General features: G+C 35.0%; 2 long non-coding RNA genes across 2 annotated transcripts; one reads left to right on the top strand and one right to left on the bottom strand.

The window, feature by feature from the left end:
• Nucleotides 1-6,010: 6,010 nt before the first annotated feature.
• Nucleotides 6,011-7,850, top strand: LOC134664199 (uncharacterized). Its single transcript, XR_010098226.1, has 3 exons — nt 6,011-6,377; nt 6,475-6,707; nt 7,627-7,850. It is a non-coding gene; the product is annotated as an uncharacterized LOC134664199 (long non-coding RNA).
• On the bottom strand, nt 7,671-9,796 carry LOC134664200 (uncharacterized). Its single transcript, XR_010098227.1, has 3 exons — nt 9,290-9,796; nt 8,660-8,788; nt 7,671-7,778 (listed from the first exon to the last, which is right to left on the bottom strand). It is a non-coding gene; the product is annotated as an uncharacterized LOC134664200 (long non-coding RNA).
• Between the last annotated feature and the right edge of the window lie 5,960 nt (nt 9,797-15,756).

Below are 15,756 nucleotides of genomic sequence, written 5' to 3' on the forward strand. Positions count from 1 at the left end.
TTTCTGTTGCCGCTATAACAACAAATACTAAAAACAGAATAAAATAAAGATTTAAATGGGGCTCCCATACAACAAACGTGATTTTTGACCAAAGTTAAGCAACGTCGGGCGTGGTCAGTACTTGGATGGGTGACCGTTTTTTTTTTTGCATGTTTTCCGTTTTTTTTTTCATTATGGTACGGAACCCTTCGTGCGCGAGTCCGACTCGCACTTGCCGGGGTTTTTTAATTATTATACTTGGATTTTATTTTATCATGATAAAGTTTGTACTTTGCGTCAGCTATACCACTTCTACATTTTATACAATCTTCGGTTTCCTCTTTTGTGACGAGAACATTGGCCTGAGTGTACCTTTGGTTATCTTCGTCCTTAGACGTTTGCAGATTGCAGAGGTACCTACATTTTATAAAGTGTCAGCATGACTCAGTATATTGATTGGAGAAAGGTGAAAATTAAGCTTTAATGAATTAATGGGACCACGAAGGCAGATAGTTCGAAGTTCGTAAGAAGTTTTTCTTATTTCCAAGTAGATACCTCGTTACAGAAGACTAGCGCCGCACCCGTCACGGCCCGCGCGTGCGCTAACAACGTCACGTCGCTCGCGCACGATTCGGCGCTGCGCAGGTTCAAGGTCCGGCTAGATCTTTGTTACCTAATAGGGGGTAATTTGCTGTTTCTGCTCACTAATTATGTAATTTCCTAAAGAACGTTGTTATTTTTTCTTGTACTCTTTGATGCGATCGTTGATCGCAAAGGGTTCGAATGTCAACTGCATTACAGGTTGCACTTCGGGGAGTGTGCCCAAGAGCTACACGAGCTTATTCCACCGTCCCCATTCTACCATCGGACTTTTAGACGCACGGCCGGTTTCCATCCTTACTTGGTATATATTCCACCAATTCGCACGAAGCGCTTTGCTTCTACTTTCCTTATGCGCACTGCCAAGGAATGGAATCCCTTGCCGGCGTCTATATTTCCGTGTTCTTATAACCTGGCAACCTTCAAATCAAGAGTGAACAGGCACCTTCTGGGCGAGCTCGCTCCATCGTAGGCCACGTCTACGCCTCGGCTAGTCTGTGGCCATGAGTAAGCCCATTCATAATAAAAAAAATAAAAATAAAAAAAAGTTGCGGCGTCGTTGATGCCGCCGCTGTACGTGTAATATCTGTTAATTACCTTAATAAAATAATGACCGAATGGCATTCGGCGCATGCACGTCCTAATGCGGCGAAGAATATGACTTCATGTTATCAAGCGAGTTGACAGATACGGCCGCGGAAAACAACGTCGACGCAGGAGTAATGCAGCTGCAGATGACATTCGAACGTTACCTTTAATCGACGTAGGTTCTAAAGCTGATTAAAGGATGGCTCACGTTAGACCGGGCCGTGTCTGGGCCGGAGCTTTCGGAGCTTACTTTTCTATGACATGACAATCGATCACGTGAAGCTTTCCAAAGAAAACGTTGCGCCAGAAGCTCCGGCCCGGGCACGGCCCGATCTAACGTGAGTCATCCATAAGACTGCAGTGGCCTAGTTTATAAAGCTACAAGTTACAATTTAACTTGTATCTGTATTTGTCGTTGTATGTAACTTCAAACTTGTAGCTTTATAAAATAGGCCACAGGAGTCACTACTAGTCAAAGTTTAGAATTATGTCAAAGATAATGGTAATGACCCTGCTGAGTGCTGAACTAAAATTCTACATCTTTTTCCTTGAAACTAATCAAAATTCAGGCCACCCAAGCCACAAGCCATATCGCAGAAGTGCTCAATCAAATATACGGGATTCATTGTACCGCTAGCCAAATCACAGACATGTTTACTTTTATGATAGGTAGCTCGAGTGTATTATTAACCTATAATTGTCACTTTAATTGACAAATTATAATCCTTATTTCAATGGTATAAGGTCCAGAATAGTTATTTAAGATGGTTGCTGTTAGAAGGTATAGTGGACGACCGCTTCCCCATACAAACGTAGTCCCCAGTTTCCTGGATATTGTCGATATTGACATCATGAAAAATATTTTTTACACTATTTATTTATTGTATATCGACCATAGCTACGTCCCAATGTCCATTGGTTTGAGTCTTGGATTTTGTGATTTTTTTAAGAGCTAGATGCGAAAACATGACACAGCTATAGGTACTGTGGTTAATAGGCGTGCATAACAATGCGTAAATATATTTTCTATAAAGGTAACATCCAATGAGGAAAACGGGGACTGCGAGGTATGCTTGTATGGAGACGCGGTCACTCGAGTGGTCGTCCCCTCCTTCTCTCGTGTTAAACACCCTTATTAGACTAATACTTCAGAAACTACCGTGTAATAGAGTAGTTGTCCGCTAAGTATAGTTCGCCGCAATAATCCACGAGTTTAGGCCGAGTGTAATTACGTACTGCGTCCGCCCCGGACGTTCCGGTGTAATTTTAACTTGCTGATTGACTCCCGATTCCGGCATTCGCTGCCGCTGCGATACAATTACATGATTTGGAACATTCTAGGTTATGCCACAGAAAAGATAATAGTTCTAGGTACAGAAGACTCACTCTCTAACAAAACGCTCTGTTACAATCAGCACAGATATGGCCGCAAGGTGGCGACAGCGCCACGCGCGGCTTATGGCTTTCCCCAAAAATGGGGTGGAACGGATGTAATTTTAGTTACCTGTAGCAAAGCGACGAAATCGCTGAGTGAGCTACGCCTGGTTATGCTCCAAATGTCGGAGACGAATCAGGCATCAGCTGTTTATTTTAAATTATAATAAGTATATATGTTTACCGTAACAGTTTTAGAAGGAAGGATAGTTGAGATGTAGTGTAGTCAGATCATACACAGCTGCTATCAGCTGATACAGCTGATACTTGATGCCTATCTCCCACATATGTATTTTACTACTTTATAGAACATTAAATCAACGATGCCATAAACCTTAAGCAAAAAAATAATACACACTATAACACATCAGAATAATATTTTTCTTTTACAAGCACTGAATCCTTGAGACATCATGATAGGGTCGAGTTACCTTGCATGGAGGTCCTTGGACACATAGTATGTTTATAAATATAAACATGTGTTAAAAAAAAAACAGCCTGTAAAAAAAAAAATAAGTACATATAAAAATCTGATATAGCATTATACTATACATATAAATAAATAAAAAAACAACTATCAATCAAAACAGAGAAGTAAATAAATAAATAATACAATAAATTACGTACTAAACATGTTTATGAATAAAATAAAATTAAAACAAAGAAGTCAAAGAACATTAATTAAATAAATAAAAAAAAAAACGTAATACCAACATTAAATAAATACCTACAATTACAGTGATAATAATAAACAAATCAATTAAAAAAAAAATACTTAATTAAAAATAAGTTAAATTAATGAAAAAAAAAAAAACAATTAAATCACAAAAAAAATACCTTACATGTAAATACAATACACGTTGTATTGTGTCCATAATATAATTATAAATTAATGAATTAATGACCAGTTTGAATGTCGAAGAAAATTCGCAAAGATACCTAACAACCTATTTACCATACCCACAATAGGTCAATGTAATAATAATAAAAAAAACACATACTTATATAAAATAATACAAAACTTATTTCACTCAAAAGAATACCACTTAATTTAAAAGTTTAGAGTATTGTATTATACTACAATACGAGTTTTGCGTCATCAATGTAGAAAAATCCTTTTAACCACATAGTTATTATTACCCAATGTAGAACTTAAGTATAGATTACAAAAGTCCCAGGAGGATGCTAGACATAATTTAATTAAGACAAAACAACTTAAAAAACAAAAGTATGAAAAAAAATTATTCATGTAACAATAACGTAGGAAACTTAATATTAATAAAAAAAAAGGAAGATAGAGATAAGATGGACCCAGTATTAACCCTACACAGTATTTCAAGCCTAAGGTCAAAATTTAAAAATATTAGTATTAGGAAAAGAAAACATTGTATAGTTAAAATTTTTCGAACTGATCTTGTTCACTTACCTGTACTAACAATGGCATTGTTCTATTACAATCCTATTATCTGCTTTTGTTCTCGTAGGCGCCAACCAATTTACTTACAAAATAAGTTCGAAGTACATTGCATGTATATTGAATTTTAAACCTTATTTCTTGTTGAATGGGGTTAAAATGGTCTAAAAAGATAATATCATATTCAATCTTTTGGAAAGTCACATGCACCTTAGCCACGACAGGGACGTATTCTGGTGTTAAATAAAATATGTAGAAAGATAAAAATGTATAATTATTAATAATAATTTATTATACACATTAGTTAACAAAAATAATCACATTTAATCAAAATCAACAAGTTCTTATACAAATATATATCAATATTCAATCTGCGAAATGTTTTACATGCTACTAGAGGCAAAAAAAGTTACATAAGTGTATATATAAAAAAATAATCGCATGTGTCCAAAATCAACAGATTCTTATACAAAAATATGCCTATAATCTTAACACACACAATTTGATAACAGGCCAGGTAATTATTTTTTATTGGTGTCTCGCTCGCTCTTTTATTAGGTATACTTTTAGGTATAGGTCAGAAAAAAATACCACTAAATAACATTCCGACATAAACAGATAAACCACGTGCATATCAATTGCAACAATGCGAGTACGACCCTGGCGGCACATCTGTTATCTCTAAATGCAAAACGTATGAAGTGTTATTCTTACCTTCAAAGCAATTTTATCCTTATGATAAGACTATAGAGCCGATAATATAATGAAATTGTATGGTATCTCATAGCTGTTTTTCTACTGAGTGCATTCTTTTTGAGTGTCGATGGTGGTTAAATGCAAAAAAGTTAGGTTAGCCATTATTTAGTTAGTGTATTTTGTAGTCTATTGTTTAAAGAAATAGAGTCGTTAATCTATACTAACATTTCAAGGCGGTTATAATCTGCTTTTACTACGAGGTGATTATCCTAATTTGTGGTTTACCATCCACCAGATAATAGGATTGTAATAGAACAATGCCATTGTTAGTACAGGTAAGTGAACAAGATCAGTTCAAAAAATTTTAACTATACACCAAAACAGAACAAAGCACTATTACTATTAGAACTCACCTTTTCGGCACACCAGACACAAGAAACACACACACAAACACACAAGTCAAATTCAAACGTAATTACAAGTTCCACGATCGACCGACACAAATCCGCGAAGCAAGCGACGGAACTAATCTGATAATCTAACAATTCACATTACTTATTTTACAAATGCAATTTAAAACCGATCACCTTTAAACTTACCAAGCCGACAGAATCCAAAAAAGGATCCCCATCTTCCTTATTACAACATAAGAAAGCAAGCAACGCATTGTTTACAGTAGTATATCTAATGTTACATAGGAATAATTATAAGTAAGAGACATACTAAATGTCAAAACCGCACTTATAGCTATAAGATAAATAATGTAACAGAAAACCTAACATCCCATCGCATACCACCATCCATATAAGGAACCACTATCTCCATGACACAGAGAATTAATCAATAATGCCTAACAAATTAAATATCATAATAACAGTTTCAATAACAGTAAACACATGTTAATGTAACAATGTATTTCATAACCATATAAGGAACATGTAATCTTAGAAATAAGCATGTAAGCAAATTGTATATCCAAATAGCATTAAGATTTTTATTATATTCATAATTTTAAGAACCAATATGTATACCATAGATATAAGTTCACTTAAGCCAAAAAATAATACTTGTTATATATTTTATTGTCTTAAAAAAAAAAAACGGGAAAGCTGTAGTGTAGTCAGATCATACACAGCTGCTATCAGCTGATACAGCTGATACTTGATGCCTATCTCCCACATATGTATTTTACTACTTTATAGAACATTAAGTTAACGATGCCATAAACCTTGACTTACTGTAATTTATTATACAATGTTTAATGACCATTGCCATAACTTCCACTCGATTAAACCTGTTAAAACCTTACAGCCGTATTCATAAAAAATCCTTAAATGAGGAATGATCAGCTTATTAGCTAATCCGCTGTTTAGGCTTAATAAGCCGTTGATAAGAACCATGATTTATAAACGTTTATTAGGGGCTTCTTAACTAATAAGCAGATTAGACGCGTTATGTTGGCATCTTGGCGCATCATAGACTAAAATATGGCTGAACATTAAATTAAAAAAAAAGTTTGACAGCAGCACTAGCGGCCAATCGTAATATCATGAAGAAGTTGATTTACTATTTTGACTAATTTTCGGAATTATCTCTTATTAAAATAGCTTCTGTGCCACAAAAATAATTAAAGATTGCTGCATGGCCGGAAATTTTATAAAACTTGGTGAGTAACTACGTTTACAGACAAGTATCTTATACAGCAACAAGTAATAATATGAGTTCACTGCAATGTTGATATACCTATATCTTATTGCTTTTAGTTTCAATATTATGTGGAATGGAGTCGAAAGAAGTGGGGTTCTTTCAAACTAACCGAGAAGTGCATAATTAGCGAAGAGAAGAAGTCGATGCCAGATACCGTACCAGACCGCACTCGCCTCCGCAAGAAGAACCATTGAATAATGGTTCATGAGTTCACACTAATTTATTCTGGTTGCGGCAGAAATTCACAACGGGTCAACAAAACGAAGTCCATTCAGACTCACTAAATCAGGTATGAACAATGTCCTATACTTTCTTGTTTACCTTACATACCTGCAGTGTTTAGAGTTAGACAAAGAAAAGTCTGCAGCGATTTTGATGATAACTCTAGGTACAGTTCAAATTTTGGGCATGACCATCTATTTATAATATATTATAGACATAGGTACGTAACATAAAATGTAGTATCTGAACATGTTAAGATTGACACTTGCATTGACGGCTTTGACATTATTTAAAGGTTATAACACTTATAAATTTGGTAAATTTATCCGTGCTTTGTGGAGCTTGGTGTATTTGTTTAAAATTATGCATAGGTACCTACCTATTATAGGTATTATATTTCTTAACCATACAATGGAACCAAATGATAATTTTATGTACAAGTGATGTTTTATTGTAACAAGCCGTTGTGTCGCGAGTTTACTTCTTGTCATCGTGTCATTAGTAATAATTTTGTAATGGTATTTATTTTATGCATGGAACAATGCGATGGTTATTATACTCGATCACCTAGCCAACCTACTTACTACGAGGAAGGATGGTTCACAAATTAGGCAGTATTTAAATACCAGTGTACAGGTGTGTGTATAGATACTGTGTACCTGCTGATTAAAAATAAGATGTTTTCTGCGTACAGTTGGTTATAATTAAGTTGGCTAATCTATATCTCATCAGACAGTTTGGACATCTATTCCAGAGAGTTTGCAAGGTCAATGTACAATGATATCATATTATAGTACCTAATAGGTAATGAATAATAAATGAAGTCATATTGATCTCTGTCTATAGCTTAAAATGATACTTAGTTACCATAACTATATTGAATCATGTGACCCTAACTTAAGTACATCCATTATATCATAAGCTAAAAATTAAAGAAAATTGTTGAATACAAAAATACTTTTATTCAAATTATTGCATCTTTTCAGATCCTGAAAGTACCATCATTAGCCACTGTTATTGTTGAATAACTCCAGGCTTTGGAAGAAAAGCTGTGGCCTGTGAACAGCTGTGAATATTGGTCAGAGAAGTGTAACTGACTCCGTACACTGCAAGTCCCAGCAGGAAATCAGCAAGGAACCTAAAAGAAAAAAACATCAAAATGAAAACCTAGCTTGATTTAGGTTGAAGTAATAAAATTGTTCTAATTTAATTGGTGTTTTATTTTACTAATTAAATATATTTTTTGACTTGTTAAGGTTTGTACAATTTTTATTAATGATGTACAGTCACCTGCAATAATATGTTACACAACAAAGGCCCATAAGAGCATTGCACATTTTTGCAGCCTTCGAAGAGTAACATATTATTGCAGGCGACTGTACCCATATTGAAATACTCAAAATTCCATTTTTCTAATTACAATGCAATAAAATCTTAAATGTATCTAGCAGTCTAATAGGGATGTTTCCTGTACTTAAAATAAATTATGTCACACCATACCATGTATAAAATAAAGCACCAGATTATTATTAGAAAATAAATTTTCATATAAATACCATAATAGCAAATCATTTTGAGAGTTCTAAAAAGGAAAGTAGGACCCTATTTTGCACATATTTATGATATTCATGTGTTTGCAATATTGTTCTGATGAAAGTGTACAATTTATATAAAGTAAAGTAGATATTCATAGGTAAGTTCATGCTATGTACCTAGTTCAAAGAAGTTCAAAAATAATATTGGTAATTAATGGTTCTTATGTAGAATAAAATTAAAAGGTATTTTTGAATACCAGACAATGACAAGGACAAGTTTAGTGCTGCCCATCTGATATTAAGCACTGCAGCCTACAGGCAACTAGCGGAGTTACAAATAGCCGACAGTGCATTTTTGGGAGCACTGGAAACCTTAGCGTCAAGAACAGGTAGGTATAGAATCCAACCTGGATGACTATACTGAATAATTAGTTGACATAAATGAAACTTTCATTCTATAAAGTTCAGCTTGCAATATTTTTACCTGGAGGCCAAATTGTTATGCTCAAAGCCAATATTGAGCAAACTGCCTATGCAATGACTGCATATACCCGTGACTTTTTCAGATTTTTCATCACTTTACCAGACTGACAAGAGTGCACACTTCTTTTACCTGTAAATAAGTTGATACTTTTAAGTAGTGCCTACTTACCTGTGATATTTTTTATTAAACACAGTCGGTTAAATATGTCTATAAAACAAGTTAACTTATGGTAAATATTATAATCTCATTAGGTATAATGGTTAGTTATTCAATTGCAAACTATGAACGAGATTGATGTACTCTTACAGGGTCTATAATATTATATAGGTAGGTATAATGTGCGCAAGAAATGCAATTAAATTTAAGTTTGCGAAATGCGAACACCCTGATCTTAAATTAAAAACAACGTTTCTGGCAAGTGGTAATAATGAATAACTAAAGGGTTTACGCACAAATATAAGTAAGTCCTCGCCGTGTCCGACGATGGCGACTCCTCCAAATATTTTTAATTAGGAACATGGAACGCTCTAATATTACTTGCCAAGCCAAACTTGGTTTCGAAAATGCGATTGTATGGCGAGCAATGAAGCTGGCCCGCATAGATTTAAGTGAATCTGGCGGTTTAAGTACCTATTTCTCCAAACGCCTAATAGCTGTGAGGGAGGAACTCGCTCCGTTTATGATGCATTTTTCCGACTACGCGATCATAGAATTCTGTTGCCTTCTTCGATATTTTGGTTAAACGAAAATCACCATACACAAAATCACATAAACAACTTATAAAAAGCGGGATATTTAGGTTTCGCGCCATTTTCGCACTATATCCAGGTATGTAATACGTAATTGCACATATTAAAGTTGTTTTCCATTCACATTTGGGATTTTAACCAAAACGTACTATTTGCTCTTGCTCTTGTCACTCTTGCCAAAATCAGCTGTTTCGTGACCGCCATCTTGTAAAATAGCAGATAATAAACAGATAAAGAAGGGTCCTCGGCTCCGTAACTTTCCGAGGATTTAATAAAGAGATGATCAACTGTTTAGCGCTAAAAAGTGTTTATGAATCACGTTTTGTGACATCCGGTTATCAGCAACTGATGATCAATGCTCTAACTGTTTATGAATACGGCTGTTATAGTATATAAGGCGAGCGCTTTCTACCAATATATTCAGTATTTACTCGACTCTTGTGTTATCATTATAACCCCTGAACGCCGAACACTTCAGAGACCCGCGAAGATACTTACTAATCTAATTTAATATTTTCGTTACTCATGATAAATAATCAATTTTTTTATCCCGAATAGTGATTTCGTATTTATTCCACCCAGAATGAGTAGCCTTTCAAAACAGATTTTTATCCAAATCTAAGGAAAACTAATCCACGACAAAAAAAAAATTGTTCTTATAACGATGACCACAACACAGCTACTTACTCATACTTCCAATCTATTTTTCTTTATTTCCAATTTATATTGTGTCATGTCCTACGTCATAGGAGTTGTAGATTTACAACACCATTACAGCATACATTTACAGCACCGACCGAGCGTCGTCCGCGCAGTTCCGGTGGTAATTTTATCCAATCAGCTACCAACTCACGCGCTAATACCAGTCGTTTCCCCGGCACAAGGCTACTGTGTACTATAGTATAACAGCGACAAAACTGACCATTCACGAACTTTATGTCATTACAATAAGGTATACAATTAGCTAACTGTGTACGAAACCTGATAATACTAAAAACAGATTTATTTCACATACTAATCGTAATCGTACATACGTCGCTTTAAAAGGAAACAAGGGGAAGTCAATACACTACTAAAGCCGAAATTTAAAGCTAATTTAGAGTATTAGCATGACTTTACGGGCTTCTTTGAACGTGTATTAGTTAAATGTAGTCGATAAAAGCAGGTAATGGAGTGCTCTGTGGTTGTTAATGTGCAGTATTAAAGTAGATAATGTATAATACAAATTGGTTGAGAGTTAAAAGCTAAAACGAGTACCTACTTAACTAATACAACTAGTATTGCATGCTGTCTGAATTGTATATTACATATAGTTGTACCTGGAATTTGTTTTATGTTCACTCAACATACAGAACGTATAGTTCGTTTTTTTAGCATTAGAAATAATTTGCAAGAAAGTAAGCGATCTTGAGATGTATTTTAATTGAAAAACGCTTTATAAAAATCAGTAACTGTTACTTTTGAAAGCAGAGGAATATAAATGATCGTATTACATTCATAATTGTTACATATTTGCCGAAACTTTTTTTTTAAATGTGTTTTTCAATTAAAAGACACATCAAGATTGTTTACCTTATTTCTAATGCTAAAAAAAACGAACTATAATACTTATGTATCGTATGTGCCTACAGAAAGTTAGCATGCATAGGCATAAATAGTGAATTTTCTTAAATATCTTATTACCCAACATGTTTACTATTGTCCGAATATGGCATTATAATTTTGTTTGTGAGATGCACGCGATCGTCGAGACCGTATCAAAACCAGTTCAAACTGTTACAAGTTGTTACATTTGAATCGGACTCTAGAATAAGATTCATTATATTTGTTCTAAACATGACACAGCCTAGCAGACACGTCAGCATCTAAACACATAAGTGAAGATATCCGCGTTCGCGCCGACATTCCTCGGGTCGCAGGCGCGGGACAAACTACCACATCCCGAGTTCTAACTTCAATTACTGGACCATCCAGGCTTGGTAGGTAGGCTTCCTGGACCATTAACGTTCTACAATTATAATAGCTTAATGACTTTTAATGTGATATGAAGTTAACTAACTTTGTGAAAGAGAAAGAATGATTATTTTTATCTAAGGATTTACACTTTGAACCTAACCTTAACCTTAAAAATAACCTAACTATAACCTTATACTGACATATCTACACCTACTGACTGAACATATAGTAGTGACACGATATTGATGAGTTATTAATACAGTCTATAATGTATATAGTCTCTGTATTATGTAAAAAAAAAAAACGAAATATTTGCCATATTTTTCAAGGCATGGTTTGCAGGAAATTGTGAACACCGTTGCGACTTATTCTGTTGCAAAGTTATTATAATCTTCTCTCTTTTATTCTTTCGTTGTTGTCTTGGTTGCAGTTGTTATGTAAATAACTACGAGTATGTTAGCCAGAAACCGTCTGAATTTCTTTGTTTACGTATAGCTTGAGTCACGTGGCTAGTTTTAGTGCCTTTGTGATATTTTCCACCATGATTCATGGATCATTTGGCTGTTTGTTATCGATACGGTTTATAACGTCAGCGTTGTCGTAAAGGGTGCGTGATTCAGTATGATGTGATGTGTGTAAACTACGGTGAATATTCATATAGCTCTGTCGCATGATGACGTAGGCTTGTGTCAGTCAGGTGACCAAGAAAAGACGGGAAGAGAGTACCAGGCGGAGTATATTATTATACCATGAGTAACACAACATAAGTTCCATATTCCTATATGTTGGCGTGAGCGGTTTGATAGGACCTAGTGGCCTGACTATCCTGAGCAGTGTCGCGATCAGGCATGAGGCGATCGAACAATGCCCGTGCGCAGCGGAGTGTGGCGTGAGTCACCCACAGCACGCGCGCAAGGCCAAGAGCTAATAGCTCATCCAAAACATCGAGTAGGTTCCATATTTCATGGTATATGAATTTATGATTATACAAATACTGAACTCCGCCGGCGACGACGCATATGTAAGTAGTAAAATGTGTTGACCCCACTATCTGTCATTGACCCCATGAGGTGAAACCTCTTTAAAGGATTAATTTAAAAAAATCCTTGCTTAGTGGAGCTCTGCATTATTTGAAGAATATACATAGTTAATTATCAAATGTCAAGTCAATGGTATAGGTTTACGCTAGTTGAAGTATAACTTACTTATTAAAAACTTAATTTCACGAAACATCAACTTCCTTCAAGCCCGTCTTTCAAATAGAAACGTCACCCGCTGTTCCAACTTATTACGTTTCACTTCATATTTCATTACGTTTGATTCTGATGTTCAGGTTTCAAGATGGCGGCTTCCGGTGCTTCCTGCGCGGGCGCATGCTTCAGTGGTGGCGGTTTCAGTAAACTGCATACTTTGATTATGTGTAAATTTTGCTACTTAACGAATCCTCGGTGAACTTCGGAAATAGAAATGAAGCCTATTACAGTGGAGGCCTTTAGGCTTAGGATTTAGGAAATAAATATAGCATTAAAGGAGGATTACTCTGATAGTAATATCTTGTTATAAAACGGGTACTATCTGACAGCTGTCAATAGTGGCATTTCTTCAACCAGACATGTTAGAAGAAATTAGATAAACTTCCCTCCCTTTGTAATACTTGCCACTTCGTAATACCGTTAAAAACGGTAACAAAACCCTAACGTAATACCATTTTTGGTAGGCTACGCTTAACTCATTTGGAAGACTTACCACGTATACAAAGTAAGTCGATCAAACGGTAACCCAAATACCTAAAAGATAAATCTTCGAACGATTAAAGACAATAAATGGCTTAAGATAAAAAAAAACGCCAATACATGCCCGAACATTAGTTAGATGTCATTCTGATATCAGTGTAGGTTCGAATAGGCCTGCTACTTGGTACGAAGTACATCGGTGCTAGGCGGTGGCAGGCGCGTTATGTCACGCACTTGTTGTTGGTTGTTGTGTAAGGCCTGTGCTTTGTAATTACACGCCACTCAAACATGCCATTTTGCCACTACCATTTATTCTAAATACCTAGGTAACATAAAATTCATGTGCGTTTGTGTAAATAAGGAAGACGATTTTGTAAATATAGTTCATTTCATGCATCCTTTTAATGATTATAATATATAGTGTGGAGTGGCGGGAGTGTGCATTAGACAGAGACAAGTGGCGGGAAAGAGGGGAGGCCTTTGCCCAGCAGTGGGACACACTAATAGGCTAAAAAAAAAAATACATATATATATATATACTTTAATTACCTATGTTATTATTGATAGTTAAGATTTACCAAAAACTACTAATAAAAGGCTCACTGTGCTATAGTATTTTTCAAACTGGAAGGTTACGTTGATACAATGGCATCTCCATACAATTTATAATTTAAAAATGCCAAATGTTGCAAAATTGTCTGGAATTGACATCTATCATCTTACCCTTCCAGTTCGAAAAAAAAGCTATAACATATATAGACCTCTGGAAACTCCGTTCCAATTAATCTAAGTAAAACAAATATATTTTAAGGGAGAATATTCTGAGAAACACCATTACGAAATACAATAATAAATCCTCAGAGGCCTCAAAATTCAAAAAAATAATTTTGTGAGTAGGCCCTTTTTCACGAATTCATCACAATCAAATGTCGACTGTTACTTCTTAGGCCAAATTTGCTACTGTATCAGTATAGCGCTACCGCTGCGGTGGCTTATCGCGATAACAATTAAACTAAAATAACGAGTCACGTGCGAACCGGGGCGTGCTGGAGACTTGGAGATCGGCACTTTCCTCATTGTCACTCTTAACTTAACCTCATCAGGGAACATAGAGCTAGAGACGAACAGTGGATCAGTTACCGTCTGTTCTGTTTCACTTAACTAAATTTATTGACGTCGAGTTTGGATAAATTTATAAATTTAAAGTAGTGCGAATGGAGATCGGCACTTTCCTCATTGTCACTCTACTTTAAGTATATAATTATTTCACGGTGTCAGATATCGTAATGAACTAAATACAGATGTATTAACGTCTGTTCTGTTGTAGGTACTTGAACAAAATTGATTTTGTGTTTGCTTAATTTCTAGATTTGCGTATGATATCTCTGAATTATTCGAACCTAAACTGCTAACGTACGATACATTTTTTAAGGACGAAATTAATTCCTTAACCTTTAGAAATCATTAACTGTATCATGTAACTGTTTTTGAAAATTCATCCCCTAACGAGGTGAAAAAGGAGTTAAAAGTTTGTATGAATATCAAACATTTTTTTAACTGTAATTTATTATGAAATATATTATTTACCAATGTCTTTTCTAATTATTAGGCTGTTTAACTATGAGTTATTTATTATTCGCAATTTGCGATATAGCAAAGCAGTAACAATAATAGCTCCGCTACATATGTTCATCATTATCAACAATTAGCGGAATCACATCCTTCCTCGCTATAAATACCACTCTACCGCCGCTCCTACCATCTTTAACACAAATAAAGCACAAATAAATTGACCATTGTGTTAGGTGTTGATAAATAAAATCAGCAACAATAGTAGCTTATACATAGAACAATCAAAAGTATCTGTCAACATCTCGATCTGTTAGAGATCGTCTCTTTAGTTCGCATTGAAAAGTATCTGCCGTACTCTGTTTTGCATACCTATAAGAACTAGTTAACATAGTTATATCACTTTTTGTATAACTATTACACCGTGTATAATGTATATTCTGTAATGAAATCAATGTTATCTCGTCAGTGTCGGCTAACAATGGACAACGTTCTTCCGGGATACATTTAACGCTCCATGGCGCCGGTGCTGGGGCCAATACCGTCCTGATTGAAAACAATGAACCATTGGCCGGAGACCTAGACCGGCATTCAGCTTCAATTAAAGCTCTAATTCCTCCTCTATTTTTGTGAGACACTCGTATTACGTCGTACCTGTAAAAATAATCTAATGACAACCTTTAAATAATAAAGAAACTGGACTACATTTTAATATCAGTATAGGAATACACATCGGAACATAAGCGCTGGAAGTCGCCAGCAACATGCTGAGATGGGACCATTTCGTGAAACTTTATTTTCACCATGTTTTTTCTATGTATGTCTATTGTCTGTGTGTTTACGAATAAAAAACTATTTTATAACTATTCTATTCTATAATCATATATACTAAAAAATTCTATATTTAACTCCTCATCTATTAATCAGTACCTAGCTGTAAATGGTTGCTAGTATGAGCATTTAATTTTGCATACTAACGAATCCTAAACGCCCTTTCTACAGAAGAAGCAAATTTTCTATTATTGGGATGCGAAATTTCATATTTAATATACAAATAGGGAGTTAAAGTTACAAAATAAATGCGTATGAA

Source organism: Cydia fagiglandana, chromosome 4, assembly GCF_963556715.1.
Source record: "Cydia fagiglandana chromosome 4, ilCydFagi1.1, whole genome shotgun sequence".
Taxonomy (NCBI): Eukaryota; Metazoa; Arthropoda; class Insecta; order Lepidoptera; family Tortricidae; genus Cydia; species Cydia fagiglandana.